Genomic DNA, 15,472 nt, shown 5'->3' on the forward strand with positions numbered 1-15,472 from the left:
TAATTTTAGATTTTATTTAGCCTCACTCTTATTGATGATACTTTTCATAAAGTGTTTGCAGTTTTGAGCAGAAGATCCTCATCCTTATTGATTACAGGCTAATGATAAATAGAAGTGGGTTCATCCGAACCAGGAAAAACTTGGAAAGCTGTGCAAGTTAATTAACAGTTTTATTTGGTTTCTAAACAGGAATGCAACTGGCCACCAATTAAAAGGATGCAAAGCTTATGAAAAAAAAATTGCAATTGGACTATTAATTGGAACAGTAAATATATGTATTGTTTGTGTTTTATAGTTTTTAAGGAGTGCAATAATAATAATAATAATAATGGTGACTCATATTATTATCTGGTACCAGAACCTATTGGCAGTTGTTTTTTCAGAGGCCAGAGCTATTCAGCATCAGACCTCTTTGAAAAACAAAGCAAATGAGATATCAAAAGTGCAGGATTTGCTAAGATTGGTTTACATGATTGGTAAAGAACAATTGCTCTAACACAAATGAAAGCAATATATGGTATAAAGTGTAAGATTTATTGTATAAAGGGTATAGAAAAAAATAAGGATGAAATGATGTTTTGAATCAGACCAACCAAGTGATAGAAGGAAAGACACAGAATACAACGGATGAAGACTATTGAGCTTCAAATAGAGAAGTACAGCTTTGGTATATGGGATTACTGCCGGATTGCAATTAAGTATATTTGACCAGCTGAATCATTCCTTGGTTGCTTTAATGAAAGCTAAAAATGAAACCTTACAACAAATAAGTAAGTCTATGAGTTGTTTGACTATGGAAATAAATTTGAGAGATTGGAGAGAAAAATGTTGATGTTAATAATGGGAGGACACTCAGAAGCCTTCCTGAATTAACAAAATTACATGATTGGTTAAGAACAGATTATAAAGGATGGAGTAAGCTTGTCAAATATTCTTGGGAAGATGATATACTAAGATTGAAACTGGAAACCTTGGGAAAAATGGTCAATATTGGAAAAAAATTTGGTTTGTGATATAGTTCCTATGCCTATGCATGTGGGAAAATGGTTCTGGGTTCCATATTTGTTATCCAAGAAAACCATATGCACAAGGTCCAAATATACAAATTTGAATGAAATAATTGATATTGATAGATGCAATAAATGGGATATGTATGTCCTTTAACAGTAAAACAAGTTGAACCATGTGCATTGGAAATGGCAGATGCAATCTGCAGGTTACAAAAGCTAAAGCCCAAAACCATGGTATATGACAATGGAATGTAATGCCTATGTGCTATATCACCTAATGATTTATATTGGTGGAAACACAGAACACCACTGGTATGATACCTTCATAGGATACATTTAATAGTATGGATAGGGATACTTATATTGCTGCCAATCATTTGGATCTTATGGCCTCTTAGACAAATGACAGGATTGACAAATCGATTATCTATATTTGAAAACAAGTTAACGTGTTTAGAAACACAATTATGAACTATGATGTTTGATTAATCATACAAGTTCAATATTAACCTAAAGATATATACTCTACACTTAATCAAGTTTGATTATAAGTATAACCAACACTGAATTGCTTATCATGTATGGATCATGTATGTGATACAATAAATTAGCATTTATGTATCAAGGGGAGGAATATGTGAGGAATGAATGTTTGAATGCATGGAAAAGAGAAGAAACAGGCCTGAAGAAAAACCAACATGGAGTTCTCGCAAGGCATGATATGGGATGAACTTGGCAGTCGAAGCGAGGAGGCAGCAAGGCATAACTGAACAACAATGGACAATGAGGTATGCGGCCGAGCATGTAAGGAGTGCAGGAGGTACCCCATAAGTCATGAGGCCTGGAATGCGAATGTCTTGAACTTTGGAGAGAACAAAGACATATTGTCCTTTAGTAAGAGGACAGAGCAACCTGCTGTTGAAATGAAGAAAAATGGATTTTGGCCTATAAATGCAGGGGACCCCTGACAATCTCCATGCTTCCTGAACTGCAGCAATGGAGTGTCCACGCTTCCTCAGAAAAGACTGATCATCTTTGCCGGAGAAGGCCTGTGTGTGCATGAGTATGAATGAATGTGTGTGTGCACGAGAGCTCTCCTTGATGTATTTTCCCATCATCATGAAGATGTGTGATAAGTTCACCACAAGTGCGGTTCCCACTTCGTGGCAATTGGTGGTGATTACAAGAATGCTGGGGTATCATAAAAATGTTATAACTAGATATTGATCTTGCTTCAGCTTCTGTATGATCAGCTTTCGCAAAAAAAAAAATGGAGGAGTGCACTCCTGGCCACCACTAAAACCTAGTGGGGTTCACAACTTCTCACTTGCCTCAGGCAGACAAGAGTTTTTTCTCCCATTCCACAGATTTGTAAACCTCACTTGCCTAGTTTCCAACAGACCTCTCAACCTCCGAGGATGCCTGCCACAGATGTGGGTGAAATGTGGGAGAATGCTTCTGGAACATGGTCATACAAACCAGAAAACTCACAGTAACCCAGTGATTCCGACCCTGAAAGCCTTCGACAACACAGTTTATAATGCTCTTCCCATTATGGGGACTATTTCAAGATGCATCGTTTAGAAAACCCCTTTGAACCATGGAAAGTATAGAAAGAAAGACAACAGAGCAGAAAGTGAGCAAGAAAACCAAAATCCACTGAAAGGTGCTAGAAATAGCTAGATTTTGCATGCACCCTTTATCATACCCTTAAGTAGTCAGATGAAATGACAAAAAGAAATTATATTCCTCCAGAATCAAATGCTATTCCTAATTAAAGAACCAGCTGTTTTTGTTGCAAGCTATATCTATTGAGGGCCTAGTTCAAATTTTCTTTTGGGCCATGATAAAATAATGTGCAATTCTATTGTGCTGTTCATGGCAAAGGGCGTCATGGTAAAGACACATCAACTTATCGGGGGTGGGGTGGGGGGGGAATCAAGTCCACTTGTTCTATCTACTTCAGTGTAATCAATATGGAAACTTACCAGTAGGTAACAGCCTTGAATTTTCAGCCTTTCGTTTTCTCTAACCAGACTAGTCAAAGGAATATATTACTAATATTAGCAATATACTACTTTAGCTATTTACTACTTTTACACAACTATTAATCTGTCCTTTCATGGACAATAAAATATTTGGAAAAAATATTGAAGAATAATGATCTTACATTAAGCTGGAGAATCTTATTTTTTAAAGAGTTGCTTCAAAATATAAATAGTTTAATAGATGATTTTAAGTATTGATCAACATTTTGAAGTAAAATTATAAGTGTTTGAAACAAATTATATATATACGTATATGTACACACAGAGATACATGAAGCATATTTACCAAAAGGCAATGAAGTACATAATATTTCATGAATAGGAGCCCCTGGTGGTGCAATGGGTTAAACCCTTGTGCAGGACTGAAAATCGACATCGGAGGTTCGAATCCAGGGAGTAACATGGATGAGCTCCCTCTGTCAGCTCCAGCTCCCTATGCCAGGGGTATGATAGAAGCTTCCCACAATTTTGTTGAGATTCAATGTGTTGTAGTAAGCAATGTGTTGTAGTAAGGATGTTGCCCAGGGGACACCCGGATGAATTGATGTTTTAATCATCCTTGTGGGAGGCTTCTCTCATGTCCCCACATGAGGAGCTGGAGCTGATAGAGGGAGCTCACCCACCTCTCCCCGGATTTGAATCTGCGACCTATTGGTCTTAACCCACTGCGCCACCGGGGGCTCCTATGATTGACCTGGACTGAATTAATTCCTCAACTGTGAATTAATTCCTGTGAGAGCCTGTAATTGACCTGGACTGAATTAATTCCTCTACTCTTACACTCCAATCACTTGGTTCCTGTGTTGCTTGCTAACTGAAGCATAGAAGAACCATCTTGAACCTACTTAAAAGATAGGGCCAGACCTCTGAAGCATATTTATTTATTTATTTATTTATTTATTTATTTATTTATTTGCAGTATTTGTATATTGCCCTTCTTAACCTCGAAGGGGACTCAGGGCAGTTTACAGCACAGTGCCCCAAATTCCCAAAACCCCTTAACTGTTCCAGAAAGATGGCATGGTTAATGGTTCCAAAGACTGCTGACAGGTTCAAAAGGAATAATGGGACCACACCTCTCCTGTCAATAGAGAAATTATCCATGTTGCAACTCCATATCCTACTCTGAAGCCAGTTTGAAATGGGTCAAGAACAGTGGCTCTGTGGGTCCCCAGATGTTTTGGCCTTCAATGCCCCAAAATCCTAACAGCTGGTAAACTGCCTATTTATTATTTGCTTTATTTCTATACCGCATTTTTCAGCCCAAACAGGCGACTCAATGCGATTTACATGGTACAGGTTATCATAACAATGTCAGTGCCTAGGATTTCTGGGAGTTGTAGACCAAAACATCTGGGGACCCACAGACTGAGAACCATTCGTTTAGAAAATCTGCATCATCCAAGACATTTTGGAGTGGGAAGGCAACTGCTCTCTCAAACAGAGAAGATTTGATACTGGTTTATATTTCAAACCCAGCGGGTCCAGGGAAGGCTTTTTAGTGGTCATGCTGAAGGGGCTAACAGAACTCAGAAATGTTGAAATTCTAAAATGCAAACCTAGAGAGGGGTTTGTGCCTCTCCTCTGGCCTGCAGAAGACCAGAAGCTAAGAGGAGATAATGTATCTAGAAGACACAAGATGCTGTATTGTCAAGTACACCCAGGGTGGGTTACTACGCCCAGGGAGTACCCAAGGGTGGGTTAACACCCAAAATGCTTATCTGTAACAATAATGTGTGTGTTTACGTAGTTTGTAGAAGGTTAGCAGTGAAAGACATTGGAGTGGCAAAATATGAGAAAAACATGTTTTTGAATGGTTGATCCGATAAGAGAGGTGTGTGCCCATGACACAGTGAAAAGACATGTATATAAGGAGACTGAAATATCCAAATATGAGAGACAGCTTTTTTTGAAGACACTGGTTTGTCTTGGTTGTTTCTCCCTGTGTGGCCACACTTGAAATAAAGAGATTTCTGCTTTACCTCTGGAGACTAGACTCTCTTCATTTTGCTGCCCTCTGTGACGGACTCAGCAAGGACCCCAAGCAGGGGGTCCCCTACAATGCCAACACTTCTTTGAAACAAGATGAAAAACTTTCTGAGAGATTCATTAATAATACATTGCTATTGAGCTCTAACTGCCTCTCCTCTCTGTCCAAGAAGGACGGGGAGTGACAGGTTTTCCTCCTTACTTAAGATGGCTGTTTCTTCATATTGTGATACTCACCAACTGAAATTGAACCAATGTATCCTACTCAGAGGTGACATTGGTTCACTGCACACCCCATTGTCGGCTTCTGCTATAATGATGCCATCTCAGGGCCCTTCCACACAGACATATATACCCAGAATATCAAGGCAGAAAATCTCACAATATCTGCTTTGAACTGGGTTATCTGAATCCACACTGCCATATATTCCAGTTCAAAACAGATAATGTGGGATTTTATTCAGCTGTGTGGAAGGGGACTAAGTCAATTTGAATGCAAGAAAATGGTATCTGTGAAACAATGGTTAAAAGCAATCTATCTAAATCTATCTATTTTGAAACGAATTTGCCTACAACTTCCTTAATGCCTGACTGCAGGTCATGCTGGTTAGGATTTATGAAAATTAGAGTCCAGTTAATTTGAAGGATAGTATTTAGGAAAAAAATTATTGCCATGTGAGTAGTTGCAGAACTCTTTTTAAAAATATTGTTATGCTCTAGCCTGTTTTAACCATAAGGTAACTTTAAAAATGAGAAGTATTCTGAACGCTAGATTATAAGTAGCTAACATGTATTCCCAGGCTGTGCTGTGTTTTAATAAATGGTAATGGGTCTCAGATTGCTCATCTTGTTCAGATCATGATCTTTGTTAAGACTCTGCAACTTAAGAGAAGGTTACTCTACCAAGTGGAGCCTGCTTTTTTAAACCATGCTTACACCAGATGGTTCCTTCACATAACCAGCTCTTTCTATGGATTGTCTTCGGCTCGTCTTCCTTCCTTCATTGGCTGTGGAGAGATGAAGTTTTGCTCTGGAGGGCAATTTACATGGAGGAGGACACAGGAAAGAGCAGGTGACATGGTGGTTTTGAAATACCTCCAAATTATGTATGTCATTTGTAAAAAATTGCAGTCTTGTGAGTTCCTTTGGAAGTAAGTCTCCAGCTAAATTATAGATGTATGTAGATGATACTGACAAGAGTTGTATAAAGTTGCAGAATATGTATGATACATTTCGATAATATCCATAAAGTGTACTCCTGAATCTAAATGGACCGAGCTGTGGCGCAGCAAGTTAGTAACCAGCTGCATTAAATCACTACTGACAGAGAGGGCATGAGTTCAAAGTCAGCCAAGGTCAGAGTAAGCTCCCAACCATTAATAATCTAACTTGCTGTTGATCTATGCAGCCCAAAAGACAGTTGCGTCTGTCAAGTAAAAAAATTAGGTATCGCTTTATGCGGGGAGGCTAATTTAACTAATTTACGACACCATAAAACCTTCCAGCAGCGTGCCTAAGAATGAGGAAGTACTCCATCAAAGGACCCGGTGTCACAAGTGGACGGTGAAGAGGCAGCTCCCCCTGTGGCTGGAACTGAGCATAAATTCAGGAAGCCAGAAAAGCTGGAATGTTAAATTGCCTCTGTGTCTGTCTATATATGTTGCATGTCTAAATGGTATTGAATGTTTGCCATGTATATGTGCATTGTAATCTGCCCTGAGTCCCCTGCAGGGTGAGAAGGGTGGAATATATAAATACTGTAAATAAATAATCTGTTTTGCTCTTTATAGATCATGGCTATGCAGATGGCAAGCAGCATTGAAATATCTATAGATTTTCATTGGATTCTGTTAGCCTCTATGTTGCTCTACTATTCAGACATCAAACTGTGCCCAAAATATGGTGTTGTAAGGATGGGACAAAACCAAAGCTACATGGATCTTATTTTCATATGTCAGGAAATTATTTCCACTTGGTTTGGAATTTACTGCTCCACTAATTTTGTTGTCTCCTCAATTGCCCATTGTCCTATATTTCCAAAAGGCATCCTCTTCCCCCACCGACCATTCCCTCAGGATTCTCCTGGCAGGTACACAGGGAAGCTAATCCATCAACTCAAATATCACTGAGTTTTACAGAGACGAAAGAGGAAGAGATGCCAAACTGCCTGACCTTTAAGAACAACCCAATGCTCGGGTTCCCTTCTTTGGCTGAAAAATGCATCCCCCCCCCCCCCCACATCTCTTTCTCCCTGCTTTAACCTTCTCCTTATTGCCCCTGCATTTATTTATAAGCCCTATCAATAATTGAGGAGCTGCCTGTGTGTGCACCTCTTGTCCTGGCCCCTGACATTTCCCTGGTTTGAGCTGCCTGCTCTGGTTAGTTATGCTTTTAATTTTCTCCCTCTGCCTTGTTAGGAATGTCAGAATTATCAGCCTGGAACAATCCAATGAATGGCTTCTCACTACTCGAATGCAATGGTACTCTCACTGACCTACCTTCCTCTGAATTAGGAATGAACGGGTAAGATGCTCGGTTTAGCCAAGGGATTGGAAAGTGACTACATACATTAGGCATCTCTGCTGATTTTGGTTCAAGAGCAGGAAGCAGATCTATTCAGAACAAGTACAATTTGAATATCACTTATCCAAAATTGTTGGGATTTTTTTTCAGATTTTAGAGACAATATAAAAGTTGTATATATACTTTATGCACATAGCCTGAAGATAATTTTATACACTACATTTGTTTTTGTAATAATTTTTATTAATGCCATATAGCAGTTTTACATTTTGATAAAAAGAAGAGTTGAAAAGAAAAAGAAAAGAAAGAAAAGAAAAGAAAGAGAGAAAAAATAATGATAAAGAAAAATATTTTTTAAAAATGAAAAATCCACATTAAAAAAAAGAAAAAAAGAAAAAAAGTGGTTTGACTTCCATCCACTCCTCGGTCGGTGTTTTCATCTTCTTTATATAATTATATTCTAGGTATTTAACCTATCTTTGTTCTAACTCTTCTGCTTCCTCTTTCTTACAGTCCTTATTTTGCAAACTTTTTCCTTTACTTTCTATTCTCTCTTTCTACCTTTAGATTATAAACTCCATTTTTAATCTTCCAAAATATTTATTATTTATTTATTTAGAGTTTTTATAACCCGGTCTTCTCGACCTCCGAAGAGGGACTCAGGCCGGCTAATAACAGAAAATTCAACACAAATATAGTAAACATAATAGCATCATAATACATTAATACAAAATACATTAAAATACAGATCATCCAATTACAAAATCCAATTACAAATAGTCTTTTACTAGGTCCCAGTCCGTTTGTCTTTTAGGTATGCCTTGATTTGGTATTATCCAGTATGTAAGTCTGCCCATGCTCATTATTTCCAATATTTTGTTTTGCCAATCCTCCATTGTAGGCATTTGTTTACCCCTCCAGTTCCTTGGACATACTATCCTCGTTGCCATGGCAAGATAGCTAAATAGGATTTCTTTATTACTATCATTTTCTAAGTCCAACATACCAAGTAGGTAATATTCAGTTTCCATTTTAATTTTAATTTTTAAAATATTTTGTATTATTTCGTGGATACCTTTCCAATATTTTTTCGCTTTGTCACAGGTCCACCAAGTATGGAAAAATGTACCTATTTGTTGGTCACATTTCCAACATTTGTTGGAAGAATTTTTTTATAACAACTGGAAAGTTTATATGGTGTGATGCATCACATTTGATAGATATGTAAGTGCTAGATATGTGGAAAGGCTGGGCTGTTTGACCAGAGACAAACTAATCCATTTGGAAAAGTTTAGCCTTCCTTTTTAGCATAACATTGGCAGAGTAAAACACAGTGGACGAACAGAAGCATAAAAGAGAATTGTAGGATAGCTTGCTTTGTAAAATAAGACACAGAGTAAAAAAAACAACTTACTTAACTATTGATCCCCCCCCCCACTTAGCATGCAAAGGAATATATACTCAGAACTCCAGAAAACAGAAAAACTCCACATCAAATGGATGATGTAATTAACTCACAAAAATAGTATAAAAGTTTACTCACAAAAACTAGTATAAAAGGGACCACACAGGTACAGCTTTGATGAAGCAGCTGAGGGGGGGGGGGGGGGGAGGAAAGGGCCTGAGGCTGTTAGGAATTGTGGGAAATGAAGTCCAAAACACCTGGAAGGCCCAAGTTTGCCCATGCCTGGAGTAGACTGCATTTCAGAGGAAGAAATTGGCAAATAATCATTTCAGAATTCATTTTATAAGAAAACCCAATGAGATCTTATTGTATCACAGAATCACAGAGTTGGAAGAGACCTCATGGGCCATCCAGTCCAACCCCCTGCCAAGAAGCAGGAATATTGCATTCAAAGCACCCCTGACAAATGGCCATCCAGGCTCTATTGAAAAGCTTCCAAAGAAGGAGCCTCCACCACACTCCAGGGCAGAGAGTTCCACTGCTGAACGGCTCTCACAGTCAGGAAGTTCTTCCTCATCATTAGCCACTTGAGTCCCTAAATCAGGAGAAAAGGTGTAAATAAATAAATACATTTATAAGTGACTTAAGAGACACACACTTTTTGTAAAACACTGCTGTTTATCATTATAGTGTTTTTGCCAACATGCCTCTCTTTCAGATTAAAACTGTGAAAATTTTTAGTGCCAATTAAAATGAATGCTGTTTAAGTGTCGTGAAATGTGCTGAGACATGATGTTTTCCTAAGATTACTCTGTCCGTATCTTTTAAAGGGAAGGCAAGAGTTAAGGCCTGCTAGAAACAGGAGAAGGCGTTGCTCTCTTTTCCCCAGCTGATTGTCAGAAGTGAAGCCTTGAAAGCAGGAAAGGCCTGTTGGGGACCTAGCAGTTGGGGAGGAGCCCTGGTCAGTTTCGTCAGAGGGAGGTTTCTTGTTTCAGAGCCTTTTCTGTCTCTCAGGCACCAGATTTGCTCGGGCCAGCTTAGCCTAGCGGTTCCTTCGCATTTTCCGTAGAAAAATCTCCTGTGGTTCAAGTCCCGCGGGCGCTGCCTGGTCTTTTGGTTTTCCTCTTAAAATTTTGCACAAAAGTACAAACTTTATTTTGTACAATCACATTCATTACATGTTTACCTAACCAAAAGTTTGTAATGTTTTCCATTCTGTGAAAACCCAAGATGTGAGTAGCAAGTCCATGTGCTGCAGTTTCCCTTTTTCATGACCAGAGCACACAAGGTTTCCAAAAATTGGGGCTGAGGAAAAAAATGGGCACCATTGGCTACAAATATTTTCCCCATCTATTGGCAAAAGTAAAGCCAGGCACCTCTATTAATCTGCCAGGTAGACTAGACAAAAGTAGAGGCAACCTTGGAAATGTACAGATTTTAATGCAGATATATCGAGTTATAATGTTTGTTGCACAATCATATGTAGAGGTTTATCAATGTATCATGTAACCCATTATGAATGTATTAATTCAAATATAATAGACTTCCTTTTACTGTGTGGTCAAAGGCTTTCATGGCCAGAATCACTGGGTTGCTGTGAGTTTTCCAGGCTGTATGGCCTGTTCTAGAAGCATTCTCTCCTGACATTTCACCCACATCTATGGCCGGCATCCACAGTGGTTGTGAGGTCTGTTGGAAATGAGGAAAGTCAGGTTTATATATCTGTGGAATATCCAGAATGGGAGAAAGAATTCTTGTCTGCTTGATGCAAGTGTGAATGTTGCAATTGGCCACCCCGATTAGCATTTAATGGCCTTGTAGCTTCAAAGTCTGGCTTACATGAATTCTTGACATGAAACAATCATGGCCAGCTAACACCTCCCAACAAAGGATGCCCCCAAGCAGGAATCAGCCAGTCTTTGAAAAAATAGCTGTCAACATGTTTATGTTTTACCTGAACACAAATCAAAGTATTGATTTTAGTTCATTTAATTGTGAACTCACCTGCAAAGTGATCATATCACTGATATCCCTAAATGTAATGAAGTACACATTCCTGTCTTCGTGGAGGCTTGGCATCCACAAATATAGGATGTTTTGAGGCATTGTATTTGATTTAAACAGAAAGAAAGCCTTCTAACCCTCAAATAGGAGACACCTGGAACCCTGTTTTAGGCTAAGACAGTGTAACTTTTCCAAGGTTAATTTACTGTTTTCCATTACAGAATAGGGTTTTGAACCATGACCTCCCAAGTCCTTGTTTTCCCCTAAAACCAGAGCTTGCCAATCATTTCATGTTGATAACACACTTTTGAGGCATGTATCATTTTAGACACAGTGACTCGGTTTTAATGGCAAACTGGGGGTTAAACTAATGCCTTATAAGATATATGGCTCTTTCTGGACTCTTTTAATGCTTTTCTATCTCTGTCTGTAAGTCGAGCTTACATTTTGATCAGTTATCTAGATTCAGGCTATTATCTGTCATTTACACTGTCATACATATGGCAGTGTGCACTCATATAGTGCAGTTCAATACAGTTAAGTGCATTATCAAACTGGCAATGTAGATGTGGCCTGAATCCAAAGTATAGTTTCAAAATTATAGGTTAGTGGGTGTTTTGATAGAAAAAGTAGGCCATTTGAAAAAAAAAGGAAAAGGAGGCACTTTGATCCATAAGAAAAAGTCAAAAATCCATAGCCAAATATCACCTTTATTAGGAGCAAGAACATTTTTACAAAATTTGAGTTCATTAGACTCATCACTGATGTCACACAATGTCAGTGGAGAGAGAAAAGAGCTTAATGGATATTGTCACCAGCCTTTTTGTGTAGTTTCAACAGCAATCCAGAAGATTTTCTTTACAATGTGCACTGAAATTTGCATGACATCCTTGATGAAGAGTTCCGGATCATTCAAAAGCCTTTACTCTGTTTTGTGATACAGTGGAGTCTCGCTTATCCAACATTCGCCCATCCAACGTTCTGTATTATCCAACACAGTCTGCCTCCCACCCGGATCCACAGCTGTTTCAATACATTGTGATGTTTTGGTGCTAAATTCGTAAATACAGTAATTACTACATAATGTTACCATGTTTTGAACTGCTTTTTCTGTCAATTAGTTGTATAACATGATGCTTTGGTGCTTAATTTGTAAAATCATAATGTAATTTGACGTTTAGTAGGCTTTTGCTTAGTCCCTCCTTATTATCCAACATTTTCGCTTATTCAACTGGCCCGTTTATGTTGGATAAGCAAGACTCTACTGTAGTTTGGTATGCGGTAATAAAGGCTTTGTATGGATTTTAGAAGTAGTTGTTCATTTATATCCACAAGCATGATATAAAATCCTGTGAAATGCTAATGAAGAGCAGAGGGGACAGTTAACCCTCCTCCTGATTCCCCTGAGCTGTGAATGGGGGCTTCCCTGCAGAGGCATTTCTATAATGTATGAATGCTTGTCTGTTAGATAGGACTAAGAAAATAGGTATCCAGGAGACAACAACAACAACAAAAAAAACCCTCATCTGGCTACCTATTTGTCCAGTTCTGTTCCCAGATAACCTGTCATAAGCAAAGCATTGAAACAAGGAATGAAGGCTGGTTGGGGAGGAGCCTTGGTCTGTTTCCATCAGAGGGAGGTTTCCTGTTTCAGAGCCTTTCCTGGCTCCCAGGCACCAGGTTTGCTCGGGCCAGCTTAGCCTAGCGGTTCCTTCGCTTTGTCTTCAAGAAACAACTAACATTGTCATTGTTCAAGTCCCGCGGGCGCTGCCTGGTCTTTTGATTTTCCTCTTTAAATTGTTGAAATACTTGATTTTTTAAATACGTTCTCTTACATTACATGTTTACCTAGCCAAATGTTTGTAATGTTTACCATCCGTGAAAACACAACATGTGAGTAGCAAGTCCATGTGCTGCAGTTTCCCTTTACATGACCAGAGCATACCGTTTTTTCAAAAGGCAGGGCTGAGTAAAACCATTGAGCAAAAGTGAAGCCTGACGCCTCTATTATCTGCCAGGTAGCCTAAACCAAAGTAAAGGCAACTTTGGAAACTTTCAGTCTTTAATGCAGATATTTCTGAGTTATAATATTTATAATGTTTATGTTTGCATGGTAGCATAAATTTAATGGTAGCATAAATTGGTAGCATTTTTTTGTCATGTCAGAAGAGACTTGAGAAACTGCAAGTCACTTCTGGTGTGAAAGAATTGGCCGTCTGCAAGGACGTTGCCCAGGGGACACCCGGAGTATTTGATGTTTTTATCATCCTTGTGGGAGGCTTCTCTCATGTCCCCACATGAGGAGCTGGAGCTGGTAGAGGGAGCTCATCCACCTCTCCCCAGATTTGAACTTGCGACCTGTCGGTCTTCTGTCCTGCCAGCACAGGGGTTTAACCCACTGCGCCACCGGGGGCAATTTTTGGTGACTCAGGATACTTCTCCACGAAGGTTAAAACAACCTGCTTCCCCTCAGGTTTCAGTCCCCACCCCCAACCCAAACCATGGGCTTTCCCTTGAGAGGTGGCTAGATGGCATCCTGGGTCAATCAAAGGTTGACCCAGGATGCCATCCAGCCCCCCATTTCTCCCCCAAAACTTACCAGAGGGATGCTATCCAGCCCCCCATTTATCCCCCAAAACTTCCCCTCTGTCTGCCTCCTGACATGCCATTTTTTCACATCAGGAGTCCTGTACGGGGGGGGGGGGGGTAAGTTGCATGAAGGCCCCTCTGGTAAGTTTGGGGGGGGAAGGGTGGGGAGGGGGGTGCCATTCCCCTCCTCCAGGCTTTTGGGAGCCTGAAGAAATGGGATGACTGTTGGGACTGAGTCTTGTGACTACAGAAGCAGTCTCAGGGGTCAGTCCCCATAGAGCCCTCACCTCGAAAGATCCAGACCTTAGTTTAAGGTCTGGATTTTTACAGATGTTTAATTAATGTGAGGCAAACCGGGGAAACCCAGTTTACTCTACATTAATTCACGTTTTCCTGAGGCATTGGTAAAAAGCAAGACAGGTCCTGCATTTTGGACTTGTCTGTAAGGGCCCTTGGATATGCTTCCCTACAGGGCCATAGCCAGAAAAAAATTCAGGGAGGGGTTGAAAATTTCGAGGGGGGGTTGAAAATTTCGGGGGGGGGGGGTTGAAACCTGCCTCCTAGCTCATGTTGAAGCAAAGAGCACAGCAAGGGGCAAAGCAGCCTTCAATAGCCTGCAGCTCCGCCCCTGTCAACCACCTCCACCAAGTCTGGCCTCCTTAATGAGAGCATTCAACACCCCCCCCCCCCAACTTGGTTGCTTTGCTACATTGGCTATTGCTGCAAGTAATGACAGTGTGAATAAATTGTCAATATTTGCTTGAGATAATGCTTGCAGTTCTGGAGGGATTCTTAATTTTTTGCATCTCATAGACTTAGCATGGGGATTTGGTCAACCAGTTAAAATTCATGAGTAAACCAGTTTTTTTTTTAACCTGAAATTGGGGGGGGGGGGTTGAACCCCTAACCCACCCACCCACTCACCCCCACCCCACGGCTACAGGCCTGCTTCCCTAGATGCATGAAGTGTAATACTTAACAGCCTTAAGTGCATGAAAGCTAATCTATTAACTTCTTTCTTTCAGTTAATTTCATAATTTAATAATGCTAATGGTGGGCAGCTGAATGAAGAGTGGAGGGGACAGTTAAGCCCTCCTCCTGATTCCCCTGAGCTATGAATGGGGGCATAGCAGAGGTGTTTCTATAATGTATGAATGGTTGTCTGTTAGATAAGACTAAGAAAATGGATATCCAGGAGACAAAAAACCTCATCTGGCTGCCTATTTGTCCATTTTTATTCCCAGATAAGATGTCATAAGCAAAGCTTTGGAAGCGAGAAATGGAAACTGGTTGGGGCCCTGGCAGCTGGGGAGGAGCCTTGGTCTGTTTCATCAGAGGGAGGTGTCCTGTTTCAGAGCCTTTTCTGGCTCCCAGGCACCAGGTTTGCTCGGGCCACCTTAGCCTAGCGGTTCCTTCGCTTTCTCTGCAAGAAACAACAACATTTCCATTGTTCAAGACCCGCGGGCGCTGCCTGGTCTTTTGATTTTTCTTTTTAAATTGAAATAATTGATTTTTAAAATACGTTTGCTTACATTACATGTTTACCTAGCCAAATGTTTGTAATGCTTGTCATCTTTGAAAACAGAGGATGTGAGTAGCAAGTCTGTGTGCTGCAGTTTCCCTTTTTCATAACCAGAACAAATGATTTATTTTCAAAAGGTAATGCTGAGCAAAACAATTGAGCAAAAGTGAAGCCAGACACCTCTATTATCTGCCAGGGAGCCTAAACAAAAGTAAAGGCAACTTTGGAAACTTTCAGGCTTTAATGCAGATCTTTCTGAGTTATAATATTTATAATGTTAGCTTCATTGGAAAGATTCAATCCAATGGTAGCATAAATTTTCTGTGACACAGGATCCTTCTCCACGAAGGTTAAAACAACCTGCTTCCCCTCAGGTTTCAGT

The sequence above is a fragment of the Anolis sagrei genome, chromosome 1 (genome assembly GCF_037176765.1).
Source record: "Anolis sagrei isolate rAnoSag1 chromosome 1, rAnoSag1.mat, whole genome shotgun sequence".
Lineage (NCBI taxonomy): Eukaryota > Metazoa > Chordata > Lepidosauria > Squamata > Dactyloidae > Anolis > Anolis sagrei.